General features: G+C 48.8%; 20 non-coding genes across 20 annotated transcripts; 19 read left to right on the top strand and 1 right to left on the bottom strand.

Moving 5' to 3' along the window:
* Window positions 1–21: 21 nt before the first annotated feature.
* trnae-cuc (transfer RNA glutamic acid (anticodon CUC)) lies at window positions 22–93 on the top strand. Its single transcript has one exon. It is a non-coding gene; the product is annotated as a tRNA-Glu (tRNA).
* Window positions 94–748: 655 nt separating this feature from the next.
* On the top strand, window positions 749–820 carry trnae-cuc (transfer RNA glutamic acid (anticodon CUC)). The gene has a single exon. It is a non-coding gene; the product is annotated as a tRNA-Glu (tRNA).
* A 655-nt stretch (window positions 821–1475) lies between these two features.
* trnae-cuc (transfer RNA glutamic acid (anticodon CUC)) lies at window positions 1476–1547 on the top strand. Its single transcript has one exon. It is a non-coding gene; the product is annotated as a tRNA-Glu (tRNA).
* A 655-nt stretch (window positions 1548–2202) lies between these two features.
* On the top strand, window positions 2203–2274 carry trnae-cuc (transfer RNA glutamic acid (anticodon CUC)). The gene has a single exon. It is a non-coding gene; the product is annotated as a tRNA-Glu (tRNA).
* Window positions 2275–2929: 655 nt separating this feature from the next.
* trnae-cuc (transfer RNA glutamic acid (anticodon CUC)) lies at window positions 2930–3001 on the top strand. The gene has a single exon. It is a non-coding gene; the product is annotated as a tRNA-Glu (tRNA).
* A 655-nt stretch (window positions 3002–3656) lies between these two features.
* trnae-cuc (transfer RNA glutamic acid (anticodon CUC)) lies at window positions 3657–3728 on the top strand. The gene has a single exon. It is a non-coding gene; the product is annotated as a tRNA-Glu (tRNA).
* A 655-nt stretch (window positions 3729–4383) lies between these two features.
* On the top strand, window positions 4384–4455 carry trnae-cuc (transfer RNA glutamic acid (anticodon CUC)). Its single transcript has one exon. It is a non-coding gene; the product is annotated as a tRNA-Glu (tRNA).
* A 655-nt stretch (window positions 4456–5110) lies between these two features.
* Window positions 5111–5182, top strand: trnae-cuc (transfer RNA glutamic acid (anticodon CUC)). The gene has a single exon. It is a non-coding gene; the product is annotated as a tRNA-Glu (tRNA).
* Window positions 5183–5838: 656 nt separating this feature from the next.
* Window positions 5839–5910, top strand: trnae-cuc (transfer RNA glutamic acid (anticodon CUC)). The gene has a single exon. It is a non-coding gene; the product is annotated as a tRNA-Glu (tRNA).
* A 655-nt stretch (window positions 5911–6565) lies between these two features.
* On the top strand, window positions 6566–6637 carry trnae-cuc (transfer RNA glutamic acid (anticodon CUC)). Its single transcript has one exon. It is a non-coding gene; the product is annotated as a tRNA-Glu (tRNA).
* A 655-nt stretch (window positions 6638–7292) lies between these two features.
* Window positions 7293–7364, top strand: trnae-cuc (transfer RNA glutamic acid (anticodon CUC)). Its single transcript has one exon. It is a non-coding gene; the product is annotated as a tRNA-Glu (tRNA).
* Window positions 7365–8019: 655 nt separating this feature from the next.
* On the top strand, window positions 8020–8091 carry trnae-cuc (transfer RNA glutamic acid (anticodon CUC)). The gene has a single exon. It is a non-coding gene; the product is annotated as a tRNA-Glu (tRNA).
* Window positions 8092–8746: 655 nt separating this feature from the next.
* On the top strand, window positions 8747–8818 carry trnae-cuc (transfer RNA glutamic acid (anticodon CUC)). Its single transcript has one exon. It is a non-coding gene; the product is annotated as a tRNA-Glu (tRNA).
* A 656-nt stretch (window positions 8819–9474) lies between these two features.
* On the top strand, window positions 9475–9546 carry trnae-cuc (transfer RNA glutamic acid (anticodon CUC)). The gene has a single exon. It is a non-coding gene; the product is annotated as a tRNA-Glu (tRNA).
* Window positions 9547–10201: 655 nt separating this feature from the next.
* Window positions 10202–10273, top strand: trnae-cuc (transfer RNA glutamic acid (anticodon CUC)). Its single transcript has one exon. It is a non-coding gene; the product is annotated as a tRNA-Glu (tRNA).
* A 656-nt stretch (window positions 10274–10929) lies between these two features.
* trnae-cuc (transfer RNA glutamic acid (anticodon CUC)) lies at window positions 10930–11001 on the top strand. Its single transcript has one exon. It is a non-coding gene; the product is annotated as a tRNA-Glu (tRNA).
* Window positions 11002–11656: 655 nt separating this feature from the next.
* On the top strand, window positions 11657–11728 carry trnae-cuc (transfer RNA glutamic acid (anticodon CUC)). Its single transcript has one exon. It is a non-coding gene; the product is annotated as a tRNA-Glu (tRNA).
* A 655-nt stretch (window positions 11729–12383) lies between these two features.
* On the top strand, window positions 12384–12455 carry trnae-cuc (transfer RNA glutamic acid (anticodon CUC)). Its single transcript has one exon. It is a non-coding gene; the product is annotated as a tRNA-Glu (tRNA).
* A 1617-nt stretch (window positions 12456–14072) lies between these two features.
* trnae-cuc (transfer RNA glutamic acid (anticodon CUC)) lies at window positions 14073–14144 on the bottom strand. The gene has a single exon. It is a non-coding gene; the product is annotated as a tRNA-Glu (tRNA).
* A 4370-nt stretch (window positions 14145–18514) lies between these two features.
* trnae-cuc (transfer RNA glutamic acid (anticodon CUC)) lies at window positions 18515–18586 on the top strand. Its single transcript has one exon. It is a non-coding gene; the product is annotated as a tRNA-Glu (tRNA).
* The last annotated feature ends 2876 nt before the right edge of the window (window positions 18587–21462 follow it).

Raw genomic sequence — 21462 nt, 5'->3', positions numbered from 1 at the left:
CTACAAGGATGGCTTTATGTCTCCCTGGTGGTCTAGTGGTTAGGATTTGGCGCTCTCACCGCCGCGGCCCGGGTTCGATTCCCGGTCAGGGAAGCTGTTTTTAGCTGGCCTACGGGCTGTCCATTCTTCTGAAATGCGCTTTACAGTTGTTTATTGATCTTCACCGTACCTGGGTGCTGCAGTGTGATGTAGCTCGTTCAAATCGCATCCTGATGCAGATTTGTTTGTATGTGTTGGGATGATTGCTCCTGCAGCTACAAACGAGTGAACAGTCTTCACTCTCTCGACGGAGCAGGTCGGGGCTGCTTGGCAGTGTCTGTTTGCAGACGCGGTTACGTGTGTTTTACAGTTTAAATTTAATTTTTCTTGTATCCATCAATGTAAGTTTCTGTGTCCATTGCTCCCGATGCGATCTCTATAACATTGGGGAGACAGGAGAGTCAAGTCACATCTCCGGGACTCTCCTGCGCGCATTTATAGGAAGAAAGACCTACCCAGGTTAGCTTGCGCTACACCAGCTTCCGGGTCCACTCCGCGCTTTTTTGCAATAAAGGCGCGCAGGAGAGTCCCGCAGATGTGACTTGACTCTAAGTCTCCCCAATGTTCACGAGATCGCGTCGGGAGCAATGGACACAAAAAAGTTACCTTGATGGATGCACCGGTGAAAGTCTTCTTACTGCTGCAGCCCAGGTTCGATTCCCGGGCAGCGAGGCCATTTTCAGCAGAGCTACAACGATGGCTTTATGTCTCCCTGGTGGTCTAGTGGTTAGGATTTGGCGCTCTCACCGCCGCGGCCCAGGTTCGATTTCCGGTCAGGGAAGCTGTTTTTAGCTGGCCTACGGGCTGTCCATTCTTCTGAAATGCGCTTTACAGTTGTTTATTGATCTTCACCGTACCTGGGTGCTGCAGTGTGATGTAGCTCGTTCAAATCGCATCCTGATGCAGATTTGTTTGTATGTGTTGGGATGATTGCTCCTGCAGCTACAAACGAGTGAACAGTCTTCACTCTCTCGACGGAGCAGGTCGGGGCTGCTTGGCAGTGTCTGTTTGCAGACGCGGTTACGTGTGTTTTACAGTTTAAATTTAATTTTTCTTGTATCCATCAATGTAAGTTTCTGTGTCCATTGCTCCCGATGCGATCTCTATAACATTGGGGAGACAGGAGAGTCAAGTCACATCTCCGGGACTCTCCTGCGCGCATTTATAGGAAGAAAGACCTACCCAGGTTAGCTTGCGCTACACCAGCTTCCGGGTCCACTCCGCGCTTTTTTGCAATAAAGGCGTGCAGGAGAGTCCCGCAGATGTGACTTGACTCTAAGTCTCCCCAATGTTCACGAGATCGCATCGGGAGCAATGGACACAAAAAAGTTACCTTGATGAATGCACCGGTGAAAGTCTTCTTACTGCTGCAGCCCAGGTTCGATTCCCGGGCAGCGAGGCCATTTTCAGCAGAGCTACAAGGATGGCTTTATGTCTCCCTGGTGGTCTAGTGGTTAGGATTTGGCGCTCTCACCGCCGCGGCCCGGGTTCGATTCCCGGTCAGGGAAGCTGTTTTTAGCTGGCCTACGGGCTGTCCATTCTTCTGAAATGCGCTTTACAGTTGTTTATTGATCTTCACCGTACCTGGGTGCTGCAGTGTGATGTAGCTCGTTCAAATCGCATCCTGATGCAGATTTGTTTGTATGTGTTGGGATGATTGCTCCTGCAGCTACAAACGAGTGAACAGTCTTCACTCTCTCGACGGAGCAGGTCGGGGCTGCTTGGCAGTGTCTGTTTGCAGACGCGGTTACGTGTGTTTTACAGTTTAAATTTAATTTTTCTTGTATCCATCAATGTAAGTTTCTGTGTCCATTGCTCCCGATGCGATCTCTATAACATTGGGGAGACAGGAGAGTCAAGTCACATCTCCGGGACTCTCCTGCGCGCATTTATAGGAAGAAAGACCTACCCAGGTTAGCTTGCGCTACACCAGCTTCCGGGTCCACTCCGCGCTTTTTTGCAATAAAGGCGCGCAGGAGAGTCCCGCAGATGTGACTTGACTCTAAGTCTCCCCAATGTTCACGAGATCGCATCGGGAGCAATGGACACAAAAAAGTTACCTTGATGGATGCACCGGTGAAAGTCTTCTTACTGCTGCAGCCCAGGTTCGATTCCCGGGCAGCGAGGCCATTTTCAGCAGAGCTACAAGGATGGCTTTATGTCTCCCTGGTGGTCTAGTGGTTAGGATTTGGCGCTCTCACCGCCGCGGCCCGGGTTCGATTCCCGGTCAGGGAAGCTGTTTTTAGCTGGCCTACGGGCTGTCCATTCTTCTGAAATGCGCTTTACAGTTGTTTATTGATCTTCACCGTACCTGGGTGCTGCAGTGTGATGTAGCTCGTTCAAATCGCATCCTGATGCAGATTTGTTTGTATGTGTTGGGATGATTGCTCCTGCAGCTACAAACGAGTGAACAGTCTTCACTCTCTCGACGGAGCAGGTCGGGGCTGCTTGGCAGTGTCTGTTTGCAGACGCGGTTACGTGTGTTTTACAGTTTAAATTTAATTTTTCTTGTATCCATCAATGTAAGTTTCTGTGTCCATTGCTCCCGATGCGATCTCTATAACATTGGGGAGACAGGAGAGTCAAGTCACATCTCCGGGACTCTCCTGCGCGCATTTATAGGAAGAAAGACCTACCCAGGTTAGCTTGCGCTACACCAGCTTCCGGGTCCACTCCGCGCTTTTTTGCAATAAAGGCGCGCAGGAGAGTCCCGCAGATGTGACTTGACTCTAAGTCTCCCCAATGTTCACGAGATCGCATCGGGAGCAATGGGCACAAAAAAGTTACCTTGATGGATGCACCGGTGAAAGTCTTCTTACTGCTGCAGCCCAGGTTCGATTCCCGGGCAGCGAGGCCATTTTCAGCAGAGCTACAAGGATGGCTTTATGTCTCCCTGGTGGTCTAGTGGTTAGGATTTGGCGCTCTCACCGCCGCGGCCCGGGTTCGATTCCCGGTCAGGGAAGCTGTTTTTAGCTGGCCTACGGGCTGTCCATTCTTCTGAAATGCGCTTTACAGTTGTTTATTGATCTTCACCGTACCTGGGTGCTGCAGTGTGATGTAGCTCGTTCAAATCGCATCCTGATGCAGATTTGTTTGTATGTGTTGGGATGATTGCTCCTGCATCTACAAACGAGTGAACAGTCTTCACTCTCTCGACGGAGCAGGTCGGGGCTGCTTGGCAGTGTCTGTTTGCAGACGCGGTTACGTGTGTTTTACAGTTTAAATTTAATTTTTCTTGTATCCATCAATGTAAGTTTCTGTGTCCATTGCTCCCGATGCGATCTCTATAACATTGGGGAGACAGGAGAGTCAAGTCACATCTCCGGGACTCTCCTGCGAGCATTTATAGGAAGAAAGACCTACCCAGGTTAGCTTGCGCTACACCAGCTTCCGGGTCCACTCCGCGCTTTTTTGCAATAAAGGCGCGCAGGAGAGTCCCGCAGATGTGACTTGACTCTAAGTCTCCCCAATGTTCACGAGATCGCATCGGGAGCAATGGACACAAAAAAGTTACCTTGATGGATGCAGCGGTGAAAGTCTTCTTACTGCTGCAGCCCAGGTTCGATTCCCGGGCAGCGAGGCCATTTTCAGCAGAGCTACAAGGATGGCTTTATGTCTCCCTGGTGGTCTAGTGGTTAGGATTTGGCGCTCTCACCGCCGCGGCCCGGGTTCGATTCCCGGTCAGGGAAGCTGTTTTTAGCTGGCCTACGGGCTGTCCATTCTTCTGAAATGCGCTTTACAGTTGTTTATTGATCTTCACCGTACCTGGGTGCTGCAGTGTGATGTAGCTCGTTCAAATCGCATCCTGATGCAGATTTGTTTGTATGTGTTGGGATGATTGCTCCTGCAGCTACAAACGAGTGAACAGTCTTCACTCTCTCGACGGAGCAGGTCGGGGCTGCTTGGCAGTGTCTGTTTGCAGACGCGGTTACGTGTGTTTTACAGTTTAAATTTAATTTTTCTTGTATCCATCAATGTAAGTTTCTGTGTCCATTGCTCCCGATGCGATCTCTATAACATTGGGGAGACAGGAGAGTCAAGTCACATCTCCGGGACTCTCCTGCGCGCATTTATAGGAAGAAAGACCTACCCAGGTTAGCTTGCGCTACACCAGCTTCCGGGTCCACTCCGTGCTTTTTTGCAATAAAGGCGCGCAGGAGAGTCCCGCAGATGTGACTTGACTCTAAGTCTCCCCAATGTTCACGAGATTGCATCGGGAGCAATGGACACAAAAAAGTTACCTTGATGGATGCACCGGTGAAAGTCTTCTTACTGCTGCAGCCCAGGTTCGATTCCCGGGCAGCGAGGCCATTTTCAGCAGAGCTACAAGGATGGCTTTATGTCTCCCTGGTGGTCTAGTGGTTAGGATTTGGCGCTCTCACCGCCGCGGCCCGGGTTCGATTCCCGGTCAGGGAAGCTGTTTTTAGCTGGCCTACGGGCTGTCCATTCTTCTGAAATGCGCTTTACAGTTGTTTATTGATCTTCACCGTACCTGGGTGCTGCAGTGTGATGTAGCTCGTTCAAATCGCATCCTGATGCAGATTTGTTTGTATGTGTTGGGATGATTGCTCCTGCAGCTACAAACGAGTGAACAGTCTTCACTCTCTAGACGGAGCAGGTCGGGGCTGCTTGGCAGTGTCTGTTTGCAGACGCGGTTACGTGTGTTTTACGGTTTAAATTTAATTTTTCTTGTATCCATCAATGTAAGTTTCTGTGTCCATTGCTCCCGATGCGATCTCTATAACATTGGGGAGACAGGAGAGTCAAGTCACATCTCCGGGACTCTCCTGCGCGCATTTATAGGAAGAAAGACCTACCCAGGTTAGCTTGCGCTACACCAGCTTCCGGGTCCACTCCGTGCTTTTTTGCAATAAAGGCGCGCAGGAGAGTCCCGCAGATGTGACTTGACTCTAAGTCTCCCCAATGTTCACGAGATCGCATCGGGAGCAATGGACACAAAAAAGTTACCTTGATGGATGCACCGGTGAAAGTCTTCTTACTGCTGCAGCCCAGGTTCGATTCCCGGGCAGCGAGGCCATTTTCAGCAGAGCTACAAGGATGGCTTTATGTCTCCCTGGTGGTCTAGTGGTTAGGATTTGGCGCTCTCACCGCCGCGGCCCGGGTTCGATTCCCGGTCAGGGAAGCTGTTTTTAGCTGGCCTACGGGCTGTCCATTCTTCTGAAATGCGCTTTACAGTTGTTTATTGATCTTCACCGTACCTGGGTGCTGCAGTGTGATGTAGCTCGTTCAAATCGCATCCTGATGCAGATTTGTTTGTATGTGTTGGGATGATTGCTCCTGCAGCTACAAACGAGTGAACAGTCTTCACTCTCTCGACGGAGCAGGTCGGGGCTGCTTGGCAGTGTCTGTTTGCAGACGCGGTTACGTGTGTTTTACAGTTTAAATTTAATTTTTCTTGTATCCATCAATGTAAGTTTCTGTGTCCATTGCTCCCGATGCGATCTCTATAACATTGGGGAGACAGGAGAGTCAAGTCACATCTCCGGGACTCTCCTGCGCGCATTTATAGGAAGAAAGACCTACCCAGGTTAGCTTGCGCTACACCAGCTTCCGGGTCCACTCCGCGCTTTTTTGCAATAAAGGCGCGCAGGAGAGTCCCGCAGATGTGACTTGACTCTCCTGTCTCCCCAATGTTATAGAGATCGCATCGGGAGCAATGGACACAAAAAAGTTACCTTGATGGATGCACCGGTGAAAGTCTTCTTACTGCTGCAGCCCAGGTTCGATTCCCGGGCAGCGAGGCCATTTTCAGCAGAGCTACAAGGATGGCTGTATGTCTCCCCGGTGGTCTAGTGGTTAGGATTTGGCGCTCTCACCGCCGCGGCCCGGGTTCGATTCCCGGTCAGGGAAGCTGTTTTTAGCTGGCCTACGGGCTGTCCATTCTTCTGAAATGCGCTTTACAGTTGTTTATTGATCTTCACCGTACCTGGGTGCTGCAGTGTGATGTAGCTCGTTCAAATCGCATCCTGATGCAGATTTGTTTGTATGTGTTGGGATGATTGCTCCTGCAGCTACAAACGAGTGAACAGTCTTCACTCTCTCGACGGAGCAGGTCGGGGCTGCTTGGCAGTGTCTGTTTGCAGACGCGGTTACGTGTGTTTTACAGTTTAAATTTAATTTTTCTTGTATCCATCAATGTAAGTTTCTGTGTCCATTGCTCCCGATGCGATCTCTATAACATTGGGGAGACAGGAGAGTCAAGTCACATCTCCGGGACTCTCCTGCGCGCATTTATAGGAAGAAAGACCTACCCAGGTTAGCTTGCGCTACACCAGCTTCCGGGTCCACTCCGCGCTTTTTTGCAATAAAGGCGCGCAGGAGAGTCCCGCAGATGTGACTTGACTCTAAGTCTCCCCAATGTTCACGAGATCGCATCGGGAGCAATGGACACAAAAAAGTTACCTTGATGGATGCACCGGTGAATGTCTTCTTACTGCTGCAGCCCAGGTTCGATTCCCGGGCAGCGAGGCCATTTTCAGCAGAGCTACAAGGATGGCTTTATGTCTCCCTGGTGGTCTAGTGGTTAGGATTTGGCGCTCTCACCGCCGCGGCCCGGGTTCGATTCCCGGTCAGGGAAGCTGTTTTTAGCTGGCCTACGGGCTGTCCATTCTTCTGAAATGCGCTTTACAGTTGTTTATTGATCTTCACCGTACCTGGGTGCTGCAGTGTGATGTAGCTCGTTCAAATCGCATCCTGATGCAGATTTGTTTGTATGTGTTGGGATGATTGCTCCTGCAGCTACAAACGAGTGAACAGTCTTCACTCTCTCGACGGAGCAGGTCGGGGCTGCTTGGCAGTGTCTGTTTGCAGACGCGGTTACGTGTGTTTTACAGTTTAAATTTAATTTTTCTTGTATCCATCAATGTAAGTTTCTGTGTCCATTGCTCCCGATGCGATCTCTATAACATTGGGGAGACAGGAGAGTCAAGTCACATCTCCGGGACTCTCCTGCGCGCATTTATAGGAAGAAAGACCTACCCAGGTTAGCTTGCGCTACACCAGCTTCCGGGTCCACTCCGTGCTTTTTTGCAATAAAGGCGCGCAGGAGAGTCCCGCAGATGTGACTTGACTCTAAGTCTCCCCAATGTTCACGAGATCGCATCGGGAGCAATGGACACAAAAAAGTTACCTTGATGGATGCACCGGTGAAAGTCTTCTTACTGCTGCAGCCCAGGTTCGATTCCCGGGCAGCGAGGCCATTTTCAGCAGAGCTACAAGGATGGCTTTATGTCTCCCTGGTGGTCTAGTGGTTAGGATTTGGCGCTCTCACCGCCGCGGCCCGGGTTCGATTCCCGGTCAGGGAAGCTGTTTTTAGCTGGCCTACGGGCTGTCCATTCTTCTGAAATGCGCTTTACAGTTGTTTATTGATCTTCACCGTACCTGGGTGCTGCAGTGTGATGTAGCTCGTTCAAATCGCATCCTGATGCAGATTTGTTTGTATGTGTTGGGATGATTGCTCCTGCAGCTACAAACGAGTGAACAGTCTTCACTCTCTCGACGGAGCAGGTCGGGGCTGCTTGGCAGTGTCTGTTTGCAGACGCGGTTACGTGTGTTTTACAGTTTAAATTTAATTTTTCTTGTATCCATCAATGTAAGTTTCTGTGTCCATTGCTCCCGATGCGATCTCTATAACATTGGGGAGACAGGAGAGTCAAGTCACATCTCCGGGACTCTCCTGCGCGCATTTATAGGAAGAAAGACCTACCCAGGTTAGCTTGCGCTACACCAGCTTCCGGGTCCACTCCGCGCTTTTTTGCAATAAAGGCGCGCAGGAGAGTCCCGCAGATGTGACTTGACTCTAAGTCTCCCCAATGTTATAGAGATCGCATCGGGAGCAATGGACACAAAAAAGTTACCTTGATGGATGCACCGGTGAAAGTCTTCTTACTGCTGCAGCCCAGGTTCGATTCCCGGGTAGCGAGGCCATTTTCAGCAGAGCTACAAGGATGGCTTTATGTCTCCCTGGTGGTCTAGTGGTTAGGATTTGGCGCTCTCACCGCCGCGGCCCGGGTTCGATTCCCGGTCAGGGAAGCTGTTTTTAGCTGGCCTACGGGCTGTCCATTCTTCTGAAATGCGCTTTACAGTTGTTTATTGATCTTCACCGTACCTGGGTGCTGCAGTGTGATGTAGCTCGTTCAAATCGCATCCTGATGCAGATTTGTTTGTATGTGTTGGGATGATTGCTCCTGCAGCTACAAACGAGTGAACAGTCTTCACTCTCTCGACGGAGCAGGTCGGGGCTGCTTGGCAGTGTCTGTTTGCAGACGCGGTTACGTGTGTTTTACAGTTTAAATTTAATTTTTCTTGTATCCATCAATGTAAGTTTCTGTGTCCATTGCTCCCGATGCGATCTCTATAACATTGGGGAGACAGGAGAGTCAAGTCACATCTCCGGGACTCTCCTGCGCGCATTTATAGGAAGAAAGACCTACCCAGGTTAGCTTGCGCTACACCAGCTTCCGGGTCCACTCCGTGCTTTTTTGCAATAAAGGCGCGCAGGAGAGTCCCGCAGATGTGACTTGACTCTAAGTCTCCCCAATGTTCACGAGATCGCATCGGGAGCAATGGACACAAAAAAGTTACCTTGATGGATGCACCGGTGAAAGTCTTCTTACTGCTGCAGCCCAGGTTCGATTCCCGGGCAGCGAGGCCATTTTCAGCAGAGCTACAAGGATGGCTTTATGTCTCCCTGGTGGTCTAGTGGTTAGGATTTGGCGCTCTCACCGCCGCGGCCCGGGTTCGATTCCCAGTCAGGGAGGCTGTTTTTAGCTGGCCTACGGGCTGTCCATTCTTCTGAAATGCGCTTTACAGTTGTTTATTGATCTTCACCGTACCTGGGTGCTGCAGTGTGATGTAGCTCGTTCAAATCGCATCCTGATGCAGATTTGTTTGTATGTGTTGGGATGATTGCTCCTGCAGCTACAAACGAGTGAACAGTCTTCACTCTCTCGACGGAGCAGGTCGGGGCTGCTTGGCAGTGTCTGTTTGCAGACGCGGTTACGTGTGTTTTACAGTTTAAATTTAATTTTTCTTGTATCCATCAATGTAAGTTTCTGTGTCCATTGCTCCCGATGCGATCTCTATAACATTGGGGAGACAGGAGAGTCAAGTCACATCTCCGGGACTCTCCTGCGCGCATTTATAGGAAGAAAGACCTACCCAGGTTAGCTTGCGCTACACCAGCTTCCGGGTCCACTCCGCGCTTTTTTGCAATAAAGGCGCGCAGGAGAGTCCCGCAGATGTGACTTGACTCTCCTGTCTCCCCAATGTTATAGAGATCGCATCGGGAGCAATGGACACAAAAAAGTTACCTTGATGGATGCACCGGTGAAAGTCTTCTTACTGCTGCAGCCCAGGTTCGATTCCCGGGCAGCGAGGCCATTTTCAGCAGAGCTACAAGGATGGCTTTATGTCTCCCTGGTGGTCTAGTGGTTAGGATTTGGCGCTCTCACCGCCGCGGCCCGGGTTCGATTCCCGGTCAGGGAAGCTGTTTTTAGCTGGCCTACGAGCTGTCCATTCTTCTGAAATGCGCTTTACAGTTGTTTATTGATCTTCACCGTACCTGGGTGCTGCAGTGTGATGTAGCTCGTTCAAATCGCATCCTGATGCAGATTTGTTTGTATGTGTTGGGATGATTGCTCCTGCAGCTACAAACGAGTGAACAGTCTTCACTCTCTCGACGGAGCAGGTCGGGGCTGCTTGGCAGTGTCTGTTTGCAGACGCGGTTACGTGTGTTTTACAGTTTAAATTTAATTTTTCTTGTATCCATCAATGTAAGTTTCTGTGTCCATTGCTCCCGATGCGATCTCTATAACATTGGGGAGACAGGAGAGTCAAGTCACATCTCCGGGACTCTCCTGCGCGCATTTATAGGAAGAAAGACCTACCCAGGTTAGCTTGCGCTACACCAGCTTCCGGGTCCACTCCGTGCTTTTTTGCAATAAAGGCGCGCAGGAGAGTCCCGCAGATGTGACTTGACTCTAAGTCTCCCCAATGTTCACGAGATCGCATCGGGAGCAATGGACACAAAAAAGTTACCTTGATGGATGCACCGGTGAAAGTCTTCTTACTGCTGCAGCCCAGGTTCGATTCCCGGGCAGCGAGGCCATTTTCAGCAGAGCTACAAGGATGGCTTTATGTCTCCCTGGTGGTCTAGTGGTTAGGATTTGGCGCTCTCACCGCCGCGGCCCGGGTTCGATTCCCGGTCAGGGAAGCTGTTTTTAGCTGGCCTACGGGCTGTCCATTCTTCTGAAATGCGCTTTACAGTTGTTTATTGATCTTCACCGTACCTGGGTGCTGCAGTGTGATGTAGCTCGTTCAAATCGCATCCTGATGCAGATTTGTTTGTATGTGTTGGGATGATTGCTCCTGCAGCTACAAACGAGTGAACAGTCTTCACTCTCTCGACGGAGCAGGTCGGGGCTGCTTGGCAGTGTCTGTTTGCAGACGCGGTTACGTGTGTTTTACGGTTTAAATTTAATTTTTCTTGTATCCATCAATGTAAGTTTCTGTGTCCATTGCTCCCGATGCGATCTCTATAACATTGGGGAGACAGGAGAGTCAAGTCACATCTCCGGGACTCTCCTGCGCGCATTTATAGGAAGAAAGACCTACCCAGGTTAGCTTGCGCTTAACCAGCTTCCGGGTCCACTCCGCGCTTTTTTGCAATAAAGGCGCGCAGGAGAGTCCCGCAGATGTGACTTGACTCTCCTGTCTCCCCAATGTTGTAGAGATCGCATCGGGAGCAATGGACACAAAAAAGTTACCTTGATGGATGCACCGGTGAAAGTCTTCTTACTGCTGCAGCCCAGGTTCGATTCCCGGGCAGCGAGGCCATTTTCAGCAGAGCTACAAGGATGGCTTTATGTCTCCCTGGTGGTCTAGTGGTTAGGATTTGGCGCTCTCACCGCCGCGGCCCGGGTTCGATTCCCGGTCAGGGAAGCTGTTTTTAGCTGGCCTACGGACTGTCCATTCTTCTGAAATGCGCTTTACAGTTGTTTATTGATCTTCACCGTACCTGGGTGCTGCAGTGTGATGTAGCTCGTTCAAATCGCATCCTGATGCAGATTTGTTTGTATGTGTTGGGATGATTGCTCCTGCAGCTACAAACGAGTGAACAGTCTTCACTCTCTCGACGGAGCAGGTCGGGGCTGCTTGGCAGTGTCTGTTTGCAGACGCGGTTACGTGTGTTTTACGGTTTAAATTTAATTTTTCTTGTATCCATCAATGTAAGTTTCTGTGTCCATTGCTCCCGATGCGATCTCTATAACATTGGGGAGACAGGAGAGTCAAGTCACATCTCCGGGACTCTCCTGCGCGCATTTATAGGAAGAAAGACCTACCCAGGTTAGCTTGCGCTACACCAGCTTCCGGGTCCACTCCGCGCTTTTTTGCAATAAAGGCGCGCAGGAGAGTCCCGCAGATGTGACTTGACTCTAAGTCTCCCCAATGTTCACGAGATCGCATCGGGAGCAATGGACACAAAAAAGTTACCTTGATGGATGCACCGGTGAAAGTCTTCTTACTGCTGCAGCCCAGGTTCGATTCCCGGGCAGCGAGGCCATTTTCAGCAGAGCTACAAGGATGGCTTTACGTCTCCCTGGTGGTCTAGTGGTTAGGATTTGGCGCGCTCACCGCCGCGGCCCGGGTTCGATTCCCGGTCAGGGAAGCTGTTTTTAGCTGGCCTACGGGCTGTCCATTCTTCTGAAATGCGCTTTACAGTTGTTTATTGATCTTCACCGTACCTGGGTGCTGCAGTGTGATGTAGCTCGTTCAAATCGCATCCTGATGCAGATTTGTTTGTATGTGTTGGGATGATTGCTCCTGCAGCTACAAACGAGTGAACAGTCTTCACTCTCTCGACGGAGCAGGTCGGGGCTGCTTGGCAGTGTCTGTTTGCAGACGCGGTTACGTGTGTTTTACAGTTTAAATTTAATTTTTCTTGTATCCATCAATGTAAGTTTCTGTGTCCATTGCTCCCGATGCGATCTCTATAACATTGGGGAGACAGGAGAGTCAAGTCACATCTCCGGGACTCTCCTGCGCGCATTTATAGGAAGAAAGACCTACCCAGGTTAGCTTGCGCTACACCAGCTTCCGGGTCCACTCCGCGCTTTTTTGCAATAAAGGCGCGCAGGAGAGTCCCGCAGATGTGACTTGACTCTAAGTCTCCCCAATGTTCACGAGATCGCATCGGGAGCAATGGACACAACAAAGTTACCTTGATGGATGCACCGGTGAAAGTCTTCTTACTGCTGCAGCCCAGGTTCGATTCCCGGGCAGCGAGGCCATTTTCAGCAGAGCTACAAGGATGGCTTTATGTCTCCCTGGTGGTCTAGTGGTTAGGATTTGGCGCTCTCACCGCCGCGGCCCGGGTTCGATTCCCGGACAGGGAAGCTGTTTTTAGCTGGCCTACGGGCTGTCCATTCTTCTGAAATGCGCTTTACAGTTGTTTATTGATCTTCACCGTACCTGGGTGCTGCAGTGTGATGTAGCTCGTTCAAATCGCATCCTGATGCAGATTTGTTTGTATGTGTTGGGATGATTGCTCCTGCAGCTACAAACGAGTGAACAGTCTTCACTCTCTCGACGGAGCAGGTCGGGGCTGCTTGGCAGTGTCTGTTTGCAGACGCGGTTACGTGTGTTTTACAGTTTAAATTTAATTTTTCTTGTATCCATCAATGTAAGTTTCTGTGTCCATTGCTCCCGATGCGATCTCTATAACATTGGGGAGACAGGAGAGTCAAGTCACATCTCCGGGACTCTCCTGCGCGCCTTTATTGGAAAAAAGCGCGGAGTGGACCCGGAAGCTGGTGTAGCGCAAGCTAACCTGGGTAGGTTTTTCTTCTCCTGCGCGCCTATATTGGGAAAAAAACTACCCAGGTAAGTTTGCGCTACACCAGCTTCCGGGTTCGCTCCGCGCTTTTTTCGAAAAAGATATTTAAATTTAAACCGTGAAACAAACGTAACCGCGTCTACAAACAGACAGTGCCAAACAGCCCTTACCTGCTCCGCGGAGAGAGTGAGGATTGTTCACTCGTTTGTGGGTGTTGGGATGATTGCTTCTGTGGTTAAGTATTTGGTTTGCGTGTGTTGTTTTTCTGTCGACGCTAGTTTGAAGTTCCCCATTGACTGTTCGCCCTACTGTGACATCTAGGAATGGCACTTTGTTGCTGTTCTCCTCCTCTTCAAACCAGGAGCTCCCCTCAGGCCACAGTCTCACCACTGGGAACACCAATATACAGACTAGTCAAAGACCTCCACTGAAGACTAAAACACCAAGTCGAAGACTCACGCCACTTCAGTTACTCCATCCAAGAATTCTTGAACACCAAAGACAACAAGATAGAAGAGGATGGAATAATACTGTCCTTTGGCATACAGCCCTGTTCACATCCATTAACATCAACGTGACCAAAGAAAACTGAAGAGACTACTTTAAGAACCAAAGACACAAACACCAAACAGCACCAACGTCATCAGCAAAGATAACACTGTCAAGCTCGTGGAGCTGTGCCTTACCTCCCACTTCCTATTCAGTAACAAGACTAACAAACAAATCAACGGAACACCCATGAAACCACCAATATCAGGATTCCTAACAGAAGCAATAATGCAGAGTTTCGAACAAACAGCCCTTCCAAAGATCCAACCCAAACTTTGGGTCGGCTACAGTGATGACACTTTTGTCATCACAACGTGAAACAACTTAGAGGAAACCTACAACACCATCAACAATCTCCTTACTGGCATAAAATTCACAAAAGAGGAGAACAACAAAAAGTGGTGTTGTTCTAGATGTCACAGTAGAGCGAACAGTCAATGGTAAATTCAAAACAGCGTCTACAGGAAACAACACACGCGAACCAAGTACTTAAGCTGCAGAAGCAATCATCCCAACACATTTCAACCAGCTACTTCACACTGCAGCACCCAGGAATGACGAAGATCAGGAAACAACGATACAGCGCATTTAAAAAGAATGGATAGCCTGCAGACCCGCGGAAAATTGCTTCCCTGACCGGGAATCGAACCCGGGCCGCGGCGGTGAGAGCGCCAAATCCTAACCACTAGACCACCAGGGAGACATATAGCCGGCCTTGTAGCTCTGCTGAAAATGGCCTCGCTGCCCGGGAATCAAACCCGGGCTGCAGCAGTAAGAAGACTTTCACCGGTGCATCCATCAATGTAACTTTTTTGTGTCCATTGCTCCCGATGCGATCTCTATAACATTGGGGAGACAGGAGAGTCAAGTCACATCTCCGGGACTCTCCTGCGCGCCTTTATTGGAAAAAAGCGCGGAGTGGACCCGGAAGCTGGTGTAGCGCAAGCTAACCTGGGTAGGTTTTTCTTCCTATAAATGCGCGCATATATTGGGAAAAAAACTACCCAGGTAAGTTTGCGCTACACCAGCTTCCGGGTTCGCTCCGCGCTTTTTTCGAAAAAGATATTTAAATTTAAACCGTGAAACAAACGTAACCGCGTCTACAAACAGACAGTGCCAAACAGCCCTTACCTGCTCCGCGGAGAGAGTGAGGATTGTTCACTCGTTTGTGGGTGTTGGGATGATTGCTTCTGTGGTTAAGTATTTGGTTTGCGTGTGTTGTTTTTCTGTCGACGCTAGTTTGAAGTTCCCCATTGACTGTTCGCCCTACTGTGACATCTAGGAATGGCACTTTGTTGCTGTTCTCCTCCTCTTCAAACCAGGAGCTCCCCTCAGGCCACAGTCTCACCACTGGGAACACCAATATACAGACTAGTCAAAGACCTCCACTGAAGACTAAAACACCAAGTCGAAGACTCACGCCACTTCAGTTACTCCATCCAAGAATTCTTGAACACCAAAGACAACAAGATAGAAGAGGATGGAATAATACTGTCCTTTGGCATACAGCCCTGTTCACATCCATTAACATCAACGTGACCAAAGAAAACTGAAGAGACTACTTTAAGAACCAAAGACACAAACACCAAACAGCACCAACGTCATCAGCAAAGATAACCGAAAGGTTGGTGGTTCGTAACCACCCAGGGACGCTTATTTCGATGCGCTTCCTAGGCTTCGCGGCTGTGTACGCTTTAATGGGGTCAGGAGAATGTTATCCAAACGGAAACCTCCTCTATAAAGGGGTTTCTGAGTTGTATTATTGTCTAACGTAAGGGACTGCGGATGCTGAGAACCCGAGACAAAAAAAGAAACTCGGCAGGTTTGACAGCACCTGTCGGAGAAAACGGAATTCTGAAATGCTGTGTCTGATTCGCTTTCCATAGATGTTGCCTGACCTTCTCCGTTCCTCCTGAAATTTCTAGATTTGTTTTTAACTGAAAGTTCATTTCATCTTTTGCGATGAAACACCTAGACTCGCAGTGTGCAGATATTTAACCCTTTCGAATCACTAAAGTGAATGGATTCAAACAAACTCTGCGATGATTCACTCTTTGTCAGCTCCACAAGCAGACAGATCTGGGAAGTGAAGCTGTCAGTGTGGTTCTGTATTCGTGGGCCGAGTGGTTTATGCGATGGACTTGAAACCCATTGCGGTTTCCCCACGCAGGTGTGACCCCTGCCGACTACAAAATGAGAAATGTCGCCGAAAAGAAAGGGAGCTTGCTCCCCGGCTTCTTCTTTAAGATTCAAGTCAGTGGAGGGGGAAAACTATTTCACTCACATTGGGACTGGTGGGAATCTGTAACCCACTGCCTGTTCAGGTGGAACAAGCAGATACACGCAGAGCTTCTTTTGAGGCGCTGAGCCAAGTGTCTGGAAATGAGACAAGAACAGTGAGGGGCTGGAAATCGTGATCGAAATGAAGCAGGCACCTGAGGACAAGGGTGTTTCCTTTGCCAGTGAAAGATACTGCTTCACAAAGTTGTGACTGTGGAAGGGAATCAGTGACGCTGATTATCTTTGGTTGTTGACCTTGTGAATGTTCCCATTGCTGCGCATGTCCGTGTTAGCGTCAGAACTCTGCAGCATGGTGGCGTTAGATACGCACAGGGCCGGGGCGCAATGGATGACGCATCTGTCTCCACCTACCTGTTTGAAATGCAGCTCACAGCTTCTTCACACACCCCAATTAATCTTTCTCATTGTCCTGAAGCCGGCATACTGTTTGAATTCCTGATCTGCGGGAATGAGAATCTTTTCACTGTCTCGCGTCAATAAATGTCCCTCAGAACATCGGAGTCAAGTCACAGCGGAAGCTGAGACAGCCCCACACGCTGCTCACGGGCAAATTTTACTTTCGGGTAAACAATGAGGTCTGCAGATGCTGGAGATCACAGCTGAAAATGTGTTGCTCGTTAAAGCACAGCAGGTTAGGCAGCATCCAAGGAATAGGAAATTCGACGTTTCGGGCATATGCCCTTCATCAGGAAAGGGCATATGCCCGAAACGTCGAATTTCCTATTCCTTGGATGCTGCCTAACCAGCTGTGCTTTAACCAGCAACACACTTTCAGCACATTTTACTTTCCCCAACTCACCGCCCCAACCACTGTGGCTCCTAGGAGTGGAAAGGAAACAATCACCAAAACCCAGTCTTAGCTTTGTGAATCTTCAGAAAATAAGCAAACCTTCATCCCTTCGGATTTTCTATCCTGGGCTGACAGGGATGGGTTTTGTCACTCTTTTGTAGGACATTACAGGTGGATGCTTTGCAGAAAAGCACCACAATTCAATCTGATTAATCAGGATCTGGATGTTTTTGGTGTTTGAATGTAAGTGTGGTACTCCAGAACTTTGTTGTTCACAGTTTATAATACTTTTCTTCCCAGTCCCCTGTATCACTTGTCGAAAATGCTTGTAATACTTTCACGGCTGTTAACTGGAAGGTTGGTGTTTCGAACCCATCCAGGAGGGCTTTATTTGCTGCTCTTCCTCGGCTTTGACAATGTGTGCTTTTAATGGGGCCAGGAAAATGTTCCCCAAACATCTATAGAACATCTATGTTCTGCCTGCAAAAAAGACCCTGAGCTTCCAGTTGCCTGCCAATTCCAACCCCACCCTGTTCCCTGACCAACATCTCTGTCTCAGGTTTGCTGTATTGTCCCAGCGAAGCTCAGGACCAGCAGAACGAAGAGCACCGAATATTCCACTTGGGAACTATACATCCCTCCGGTCCCAATATCAAATTCAATAATTCTAGGGCCTGAAATCCATAGTATCCTCGTCTCTACCACACACACCAAGCCTTGTTATCACATAGTCTGTCATTACACACTACCTATTCTTAGCCACTAACAGTCTCTATTAACAGTTATTCACCCTCCCACGCAGATCGTTATCAACTCCCTTTCCTGTCCAACAGTTCTTCCCTCGCTTTGGGCTCTGTCCTGATCTATCATTTACTGCATCCGCCTTCCTCCCACAATATCTCCTGCATATAAACCAACGTTTTCCCAATCACCATCGGTTCTATGGAAGGGTCACCGGCAACTACTGTTTGTTTTTTGTTTCTGATATACAGCGTCCGCAGTTCTTTCAGCTTTTAATTGAGGTAGGGTTGGAAATTGTTTCGAGAAACAGAAGGAGAGGTGGAGAGACATAACGCAAAATCATTGTAGTGCGATGACTTCCCTTAAGCATGAATAGAGGCCTCAAATACTCCATGAGCTTGTGGCGCAACGGTAGCGCATCTGACTCCACATCCGAACGTTACGTGTTCACATCACGTCAGGCTCATTGAAAGCGGTTCCGTATATTTCCAATCAAGGAAGGATTGCGTTCACTCGGGATGTTTGTTATTCCCAGTATTATTCCATCCTCTTCTATCTTGTTGTATTTGGTGTTCAAGAATTCTTGGATGGAGAAACTGGAGTGGCGTGAGTCTTCGACTTGGTGTTTTAGTCTTCAGTGGAGGTCTTTGACTAGTCTGTATATTGGTGTTCCCAGTGGTGAGACTGTGGCCTGAGGGGGGCTCCTGGTTTGAAGAGGAGGAGAACAGCAATAAAGTGCCATTCCTAGATGTCACAGTAGAGCGAACAGTCAATGGGGAACTTCAAACTAGCATCAACAGAAAAACAACACACGCAACCAAATACTTAACCGCAGAAGCAATCATCCCAACACCCACAAACGAGTGAACAATCCTCACTCTCTCCGCGGAGCAGGTAAGGGCTGTTTGGCACTGTCTGGTTGTAGACGCGGTTTCGTTTGTTTCACGGTTTAAGTTAACTTTTTTTTCAAAAAAAGCGCGGAGCGGACCCGGAAGCTGGTGTAGCGCAAACTTACCTGGGTAGGTTTTTTTTCCTATAAAGGAGCGCAGGAGAGTCCCGGAGATGTGACATGACTCTCCAGTCTCCCTAATGTTGCAGAGATCGCACCGGGAGCAATGGATACAAAAAAAATTACATTGATGGATGTACCGGTGAAAGTCTTCTTACCACCGCAGCCTAGGTTCGATTCCCAGGCAGCGAGGCAATTTTCAGCAGAACTACAAAAGCCGGTCTCGGTCTTCCTGGTGGTCTAGTGGTTAGGATTCAGTGCTCTCACCGCTGCGGCCCGGGTGCGATTCCCGGTCAGGGAAGCAGTTTTCAGCTTTAGGGAAGTACTAACTCCAAAGGTTGCAGACAAATGGGTGACAGTGAGAGGGACTTGGAGGAAGCAGCCAGTGCAGGGACCCCCTGTGGTCGTTCCCCTCAAGAACAAGTTTACTGTTTTGGATACTTGTCGGGGGAACGACTTACCGGGTTAAGCAATGGGGTTCAGGCCTCTGGCACGGAGCCTGTTCCTGTTGCTCAGAAGGGAAGGGTGGAGAAGAGCAGAGCATTAGTTATTGGGGACTCTCTTGTTTGGGGCACAGATACGCGGTTTTGAGGGGGCGAGGGAGACTCACGATTACTCCAGTTACTCCATCCAAGAATTCTTGAACACCAAAGACACCAAGATAGAAGAGGATGGAATGAAGCTGTCCTTTGACATACAGCCCTGTTCACATCCATTAACATCAACGTGACCAAAGAAAACTGAAGAGACTACTTGAAGAACCAAAGACACAAGCACCAAACAGCACCAACGTCATCAGCAATTTTTTTTTATCCATTGCTCCCGATGCGATCTCTGTAACATTGGGGAGACTGGAGAGTCAAGTCACATCTCCGGGACTCTCCTGCGCTCCTTTATACGAAAAAAAACCTACCCAGGTAAGTTTGCGCTACACCAGCTTCCGGGTCCACTCCGCGCTTTTTTTTAAAAAAAACTAAATTTAAACCGTTAAACAAACGTAACCTCGTCTTCAAACAGACAGTGCCAAACTGCCCTTACCTGCTCCACGGAGAGAGTGGGGATTGTTCACTCGTGTGTGGGTGTTGGGATGATTGCTTCTGCGGTTAAGTATTTGGTTTGCGCGTGTTGTCTTTGGTGTTAAAGAATTCTTGGATGGAGTAACTGGAGTGGCGTGCATCTTCGACTTGGTGTTTTCGTCTTCAGTGGAGGTCTTTGACTAGTGTGTATATTGGTGTTCCAAGTGGTGAGACTGTGGCCTGAGGGGTGCTCCTGGTTTGAAGAGGAGGAGAACAGCAACAAAGTCCCATTCTTAGATGTCACAGTAGAGCGAACAGTCAATGGGGAACTTCAAACTAGCGTCGACAGAAAAACAACAACAAAAAATTTAATTTTTTTTTCAAAAAAAGCACGGAGCGGACCCGGAAGCTGGTGTAGCGCAAACTTACCTGGGTAGGTTTTTTTTGCTATAAAGGCGCGCAGGATGGGTATCGGGTCCTTCGTTCTGGTGAGTTGTTGTCTGCGAGTGGCTGTTGGTTTGTGTGCTGTTATGAGTCCTAGTGGTCGCAGTAGTCTGGCTGTCAGTTCTCAAATGCTCCTTATGTATGGTAGTATGGCTAGTCCTTTGGGTTGCGGTATGTCCTCGTTCCGTTGTCTTTCCCTTCGGCATCTGTTGATGAAATTGCGTGGGTATCCGTTTTTGGCGAATACATTGTATAGGTGTTCTTCTTGCTCTTTTTGCAGTTCTGGTGTACTGCAGTGTGTTGTGGCCCTTTTGAATAGTGTCTTGATGCAACTCCGTTTGTGTGTGTTGGGGTGGTTTCTTTCGTAGTTCGGGACTTGGTCTGTATGTGTGGCTTTCCTGTAAACCTTCGTGATGAATTCTCCGTTCGGTGTTCTCTGTACCATCACGTCTAGGAATGGGAGTTGGTTATCCTTTTCTTCCTCTCTCGTGAATCGGATTCCTGTGAGTGTGGCGTTGATGATCCGGTGTGTGTTCTCTATTTCTGTGTTCTTAATGATTACAAAGGTGTCATCCAACATATCTGACCCAGAGTTTGGGTTGAATTTGCGGTAAGACTGTTTGTTCTAACCTTTGCATTACTGCTTCTGCTATGAGTCCAGAGATCGGTGAGCCCATGGGGTGTTCTGTTGATTTGTTCGTATATCTGGTTGTTGAATGTGAAATGTGTTGTGAGGCACAGGTCCAGTAGTTTAAGTATGCCGTCTTTGTTGATAGGTTCAGCGTCCTGTTGTCTGTTCTGTATGTCCAGCAGGTTGGCTATTGTTTCTCTGGCTAGGGTTTTGTCGATAGAGGTGAACAGTGCTGTTACATTGAAGGAGACCATGGTTTCTTCCTTGTCTATGTGTATATTTCTGATGATGTCCAAGAATTCCTGTATTGATTGTATAGAGTGTCAGGATCCGCTGATCAGGTGTTTCAGTTTCTGCTGTAGTTCTTTAGCCAGTTTGTGTGATGGTGTCCCTGTTAGTGATACGATGGGTCTGAGTGGGATGTCTGGTTTGTGCACTTTAGGTAGTCCATGGAATCTTGGGGTGTTGTTGCTTTCAGGTTTCATTCTTTGTAGTCCGACCTGGTTATCTGTCCATTTTTTGTAGATTCCTCAGTGTGTTGTTTATCCTATTGGTGAGCTGTGGGATGGGGTCAAACTCCCTCTTTTGGGAGGTGTTGATATCTGCAAGTAGTTGTTGCGCTTTTTGGATGTACACTGCTTTGTCCAGGATGACCGTCATTCTGCCTTTGTCTGCTGGTAGTATGATTATGTTCTTATCGTTTCTTAGTGTTTTTAGTGCTTCTCTCTCCTGGGTTTTGAGGTTATTTGTTTGTCTTTTCCTTGTTATCAGAGGTGTGATACTTTGTCTCACTATTTGTTGTGTCTCTTCTGTCAGTCCATTGTTCCTGAGTGTGCATTCTAGTGCTGCTAGGACGTCTGCTGTCTTGGCGTCCCTGTGGTTGTAGTTGAGTCCCTTGGCCAGTATTATTCTTTCCATGTCTGTGAGCTGTCTGTGGGAGAGGTTTTTAACCCAGGTGTGTGTTGTGGTGTCCTCGTCGTTGTGTGTTAGTTTGGCCATTTTTTTCTTTTAGTGCCTTTTTTTGCAGTGTGTGGTCCTGTTCTGTCCTATGGTGACGGCCTGTTCTATGGTCCGGGTCCATTCCTG

The sequence above is a fragment of the Hemiscyllium ocellatum genome, chromosome 27 (genome assembly GCF_020745735.1).
Source record: "Hemiscyllium ocellatum isolate sHemOce1 chromosome 27, sHemOce1.pat.X.cur, whole genome shotgun sequence".
Classification (NCBI taxonomy): Eukaryota; Metazoa; Chordata; class Chondrichthyes; order Orectolobiformes; family Hemiscylliidae; genus Hemiscyllium; species Hemiscyllium ocellatum.
Note: the sequence above shows the minus strand (reverse complement) of the source record. Positions and strands in the feature narration are given on the sequence as shown.